Source organism: Pan paniscus, chromosome 11 (assembly GCF_029289425.2).
Source record: "Pan paniscus chromosome 11, NHGRI_mPanPan1-v2.0_pri, whole genome shotgun sequence".
In the NCBI taxonomy this organism is placed as follows: Eukaryota; Metazoa; Chordata; class Mammalia; order Primates; family Hominidae; genus Pan; species Pan paniscus.
This window is the reverse complement of record NC_073260.2, coordinates 123,745,888-123,751,887: the sequence shown is the minus strand read 5'-3', so window position 1 is coordinate 123,751,887 and position 6,000 is coordinate 123,745,888.

Sequence of the window (6,000 nt, the reverse complement as noted above, 5' to 3'; positions counted from 1 at the left end):
TGGGCGGTGGCACGCACCTGTAGTCCCAGGTATTTGGGAGGCTGAGGCAGGGGAAAATCGCTTGAACCTGGGAGGCAGAGGTTGCAGCGAGCTGAGATGGCGCCACTGTACTCCAGCCTGGCGGCAGAGTGAGCCTCCGTCTCCAAAAAATAATAAATAAATAAATACCTTAATTTATCTGGATTATGAGTCCATTTTCTTTGAATTACTTTTTTTTTAACCTGCATTGCATTCAGTGCTTTTTCTAAATGACAAAGTTTCTCTTTTACATGTCAAAACTTACACTTTAACAATTTTCACTGGGGAAAAAAAATCTAAAATTATTCACACGCGTAAAAAAAGAGTAATGAGGGAAGACGCGGTGGCTCACGCCTGTAATCCCAGCACTTTGGGAGGCCGAGGCGGGCGGATCACGAGGTCAGGAGATCGAGACCATCCTGGCTAACACAGTGAAACCCCGTCTCTACTAAAAATACAAAAATAATTAGCGGGGCGTGGTGGCGGCGCCTGTGGTCCCAGCGACTCGGGAGGCTGAGGCAGGAGAATCTGTTGAACCCAGGAGATGGAGATTGGATGAGCCGAGATCGAGCCATTGCACTCCAGCCTGGGCAACAAGAGTGAAACTCCATCTCAAAAAAAAAAAAAAAAAAAAAGAAAGAAAAAGAAATTCCTCTTACAGAATTAGAAAACAGTAATAGCTCACACTTGGACAGTCTTTATTCTCTCGTAGGCAGTGTTTTAAGCCCTTTACATACATCAATTATTACATCTTCACAACAGTTCTCAGGTTATTTCCAATTTTCAGATGGGGAAAGGGTGGCACAAAGAGGGTAAGTGACTTGCTCATAGGCATATGGCTGGTAAATAGCAAAACTGGGACTCCAACACAGGGAGTCTGATTGCGAGGCCTGTATTCTTACCTAAGATACACAGGATCTTGACTGCCTTTGTTTGTCTGCATGGATGTTGGTGGGAACTCAAATGCATAGAGGAAAATGGTTGGTAATTAGGTTTCACTTCTGCAACCTCAAACATGGCCATCTTTCTGAACAACTAGGTCCACGCCAGCACTATCTGCGTTCAGGTTCCTCCTGTTCCTCCAATCCAAACTACAGTCAGTGTCAGCTACCAACGATGATCAAGCAATTTCTATGTGGCAGGCATAGAACAAACAAACATCCCTAATCCCTGATATCGTCCCTGTGTAAGGACAGAAAGCTCAAAGATGCTGCTAACTGGTTTGTTCCAATCAGGCAGTGATTGGCAGAACCCACACTTACACTTTCATTCCTCAAACACCTCAAGGACAAAAGCCTCCATCATTCTCAATTTGCCTAAAGGATAGAAGCCAAATTCCTCACTGGCAGGCAAGGTGCCATGCTATCTTTCCAACCTTATCTCCTGCTGGGCTCCAGCTTGACTCCTCTGTTCCAGACTGGCATGTCTGTGCCCTCTCCCCCAACCCACAGGCACACTCCCAATGCCCAGCCTTCCATCCGTTGTTCCCATGACCTAGAATGCCTTGTTTTCTCCTTTCGGCCTCCTCAAATCCTGTGTGACTACAATTCAATCTTCCATCTCATACAAGGTCATCCTCCACTAAATGCTTCAGGTCCTAGCAGTCCCACTTGTCCCTTCTACCTGCTGGGAGGAGCAGTAGCATTCAGTGGAGGAGGACTCGTATGAGATGGAATCAACCAGGACATTGATCACACACAGCTGTACACCTTATCGTCAGTTCAAGCCAGCTGACTCACAGCTGCACGCTTGGCATAGGGAGCTGAATATTTTGATCACGTAGTATCTCGCTTCATATACATGGTCAGAGGCACCACAGAGAAGTTTCCCTTGACCTGTTGTACCAAGATCTGGGACAAAAACAGCTTTCTGGGGATGAAATGCAAAGTAGATGGAATTGATCATCAGTGCCTTCTGTAGCTGCCCCTCCCCACAAGTTCTTCTAATATGTGGCAGGTGTATATGTGTATATATCTGCTTTCTCTGTACTCTTTTTTTCTTTCCAATCGGGAAATAACCACAACAGAAGACATGTTACTGTGTACCACTTACTTTTCTCAGCACTCCACAAGTAGTAACTAATTTAGTCTTCTCAGTAACCCTTTGAAGTAGGCATTAGTATTAACCCCTTTTTATAGGTGCGGAGACTGAGTCACAGAACAGTTAAGGAGCCTAAGGTCACAGAGCTTGGATTCAAAGCTATGCATTTAATCAATATGCTATATTGCCTCACCAATAAAACAATGTATTGTTTTATTCTAATAGTAAAAGTAACGCCTGCTAAGTGTTAAAAAAAAAAATCAGGGCAGGCGTGGTGGCTCACACCTGTAATCTCAGCACTTTGGGAGGCTGAGGCGGGCGGATCAGTTGAGACCAGGAGTTCCAGACCAGCCTGGCCAACATGGTGAAACCCCATCTCTACTAAAAATTAAAAAAAATTAGCCGGGTGTGGTGGCGGGCGCCTGTAATCCCAGCTACTAGGGAGGCTGAGACGTGAGAATCGCTTGAACCCCAGAAGCAGAGGTTTCAGTGAGCCGAGAACACACCACTGGACTCCAGCCTGGGTGACAGAGCAAGACTCCATCTTGAAAAAAAAAAAAGTCAGATTGTAAAGTAGGAGAATACCATTCATAATCCTATCACACAGGGAAAATTAAATAACCTGCTCAAGCACAAATAAACATGCATTAGTTTGTATTTCAACAATGAAGAAAACCACAATGGAACCATACTGTACATTATGGGTAGTTTTCTTTGTGTTTTTTAATTAAAAAAATTTAAATAGCTTCATTGAGGTATAATTTATATACCATAAAATTTATTGTTTTAATCATAAGAATAATTTCAGTAAATTTACAATTTTGCAACCATTACTACAATCCAAGTTTAGATCATTTCATTATCTCTAAAATATATTTATTTATTTAAACATTTTTATTATTTTGAGAGAGTCTTGCTCTGTCAGCAGGCTGGAGTGCAATGGTGAGATCTTGGCTCACTGCAACCTCTGCCTCCAGGGTTCAAGTGATTCTCTTGCCTCAGCCTCCCAAGTAGCTGGGACTACAAGCACATGCCACAATGCCCAGCTAATTTTTTGTATTTTTAGTAGAGATGGGGTTTCACCATGTTGGCCAGGGTGATCTCCATCCCTTGACCTCATGATCCATCTGCCTCGGCCTTCCAAAGTGTTGGGATTATGGGTGTAAGCCACCGCGCCCGGCCTTATTTATTTATTTTTGGAGATGGGGTCTCACTCTGTTGCCCAGGCTGGACTGCAATGGTTTGATCATAGCTTACTGCAGCCTCAAACTCCTGGGCTCAAGCCATCCTCCCACCTCAGCCTCCCAAGTAGCTGGCATTACAGGCACAAGCCACCATGTCTGGCTTCCAAAAGAATATTTTATATGCATTGACACTTACTCCCAGTATCTACCTCTGCTTCCTGGCAACTGGCTAATCTGATTTCTGTCTCTATTGATTTTGCCTCTTGTGAACATTTCATATAAATGAGGTTATACCACAGGTAGTTTGAATCTGGCTTCTTCTACATAGCACCATGTTTTCAAGGTTCATCCATGGTGTAGTATATATCATTACTTCATTCCCTTTGACGGCTCAATAATGTTCCATTGTATGGATATATCACAGTTTGTTCATTCATTCACCTGTTGATGGACATTTGAATTGTTTCAAATAACTAATGCTGGGCTGGGCACGGTGACTTATGCCTGTAATCCCAGCACTTTGGTAGGCCAAGGCGGACAGATCACCTTAGGTCAGGCATTCAAGACCAGCCTGGCCAACATGGTAAAACCCCATATCTACTAAAAATACAAAAACTAGGCTGGGTGTGGTGGCTAATGCCTGTATCCCAGCACTTTGGGAGGCCAAGGCGGGCAGATTACCTGAGGTCAGGAGTTCGAGACCAACCTGACCAACATGGAGAAACCCCGTCTCTACTAAAAATACAAAAATTCGCCGGGTGTGGTGGCACATGCCTGTAATCCCAGTTGCTTGGGAGGCTGAGGCAGGAGAATCGCTTGAACCGAGGAGGTGGAGATTGCGGTAAACCGAGATCACGCCATTGCACTCCAGCCTGAGCAACAAGCGTGAAACTCCATCTCAAAAAAAAAAAAAAAAAAAAAAAAATTAGCTGGGTGTGGTGGCAGGCGCCTGTAATCCCAGCTACTCAGGAGACTGAGGCAGGAAGAACTGCTTGAGCCTGAGAGGCAGAGGTTGCAGTGAGCCGAGATCGTGCCACTGCACTCCAGCCTGGGCAACAGCGAGACTCCGCTTAAAAAAAAAAAATGCTGCTATACATTTTAATGTACAAGTCTTTGCATGGGTGTATGTTTTCACTTCTCTGAGGAAGAGACCTAGTATTGAAATTATTGGGTCATATGTTAAGTTTTCCACAATTTTACATACCCATCAGCAATATATGAGAATTCTTGTTTCTTCACTTCCTAGTCAATACTTGCTATTGTCTATCTTTTTGATCACAGGTATCTTAGTGAGTGTGAAGCAATAGCTTATTATGTTTTTTATTTGTATTTCTCTAATGAGTAAATACACTGAACATCTTTTGGCTATTTGAATATTTTCTTCGGTAAAATGTCTGTTCAAATCTTGTTTTGTTTTTTTGACAGGGTTTCGCTCTGTCTCCCAGGCTGGTGTGCAGTGGTGCCATCTCAGCTCACTGCAGCCTCCCAGGCTCAAGTGATCCTTCCACCTCAGCCTCCTGAGTAGCTGGGACTACAGGTGCACACTACTACACTTGGCTAATTTTTAAATTATCTGCAGAGATGGGGTCTCCCTATATTGCCCAGGCTGGTCTTGAACTCCTGGGTTCAAGATATCCTCCTGCCTCAGCCTCTCAAAGTGCTGAGATTGCAGGTGTAAGCCACCATGCCCGGCCATATTAAACCCATTTTTCAATTGGGTTGTCTTTTCATTATTAAATTGTAAGAGTTGTTTATATATTCTGGATACAAATCAGATATATGATGATCAGATATATGATTTTCAAATATTTTCTCACAAAATGTTTTGGCTTGTATTTTCATTTTCTTTTCTTTTCTTCTTCTTCTTTTTTTTTTTTTTCTTTTCTTTGAGATGGAGTCTTGCCTTGTCGCCTAGGGTATAGTGTGGTGGCGCCATCTTGGCTCACTGCAACCTCCATCTCCGGGGTTCCAGCGATTCTCCTGCCTCAGCCTCCCGAGTAGCTGGGATTACAGGCACCCGCTACCACGCCTGGCTAATTTTTGTATTTTTAGTAGAGACAGAGTTTTGCCAAGTTGGCCAGGCTGGTCTTGAACTCCTGATGTCAGGCGATCTGCCCACCTCGGCCTCCCAAAGTGCTGGGATTATGGGCAAAAGCCACCGGCTCAGGCTGTATTTTCATTTTCTTAATGGTATCTTTTGAAGACACAAAAGTTTTGAATTTTGGTGAAGTCCAGTTTGCCAGTTTTTTTCCTTTCATCACTTTTGCTTTTTTTTTTTTTTTTGAGATGGAGTCTCGCTCTGTGGCCCAGGCTAGAGTGCAGTGGTGCGATCTTGCCTCACTGCAACCTCTGCTTCCCCAGTTCAAGCAATTTTCCTGCCTCAGCCTTCTCAGTAGCTGGGATTACAGGCGCAGGCTGCCACGCCTGGCTAATTTTTTGTATTTTAGTAAAGATGGGGTTTCTCCGTGTTGCCCAGGCTGGTCTCGATCTCCTGAGCTCAGGCGATCTACCCGTCTCAGTCTCCCAGAGTGCTAGGATTACAGGCATGAGCCACTGCGCCCGGCCCACTTTTGCTTTTGGTGTTATGCCTAAGAAGTCTTTGCCCAACCCTGACATGTTTTAGAACTGCCCCTCCCCCCACTTACCAATATGTCTTGGACATATTTCTATTTCAGTAAATACAGATCTGCATCATCATCTTTATGGCTTCCATGTCTGGAAAAAGGAGAGGAGAGAAAGGAGACAACAAAGCCAGGCT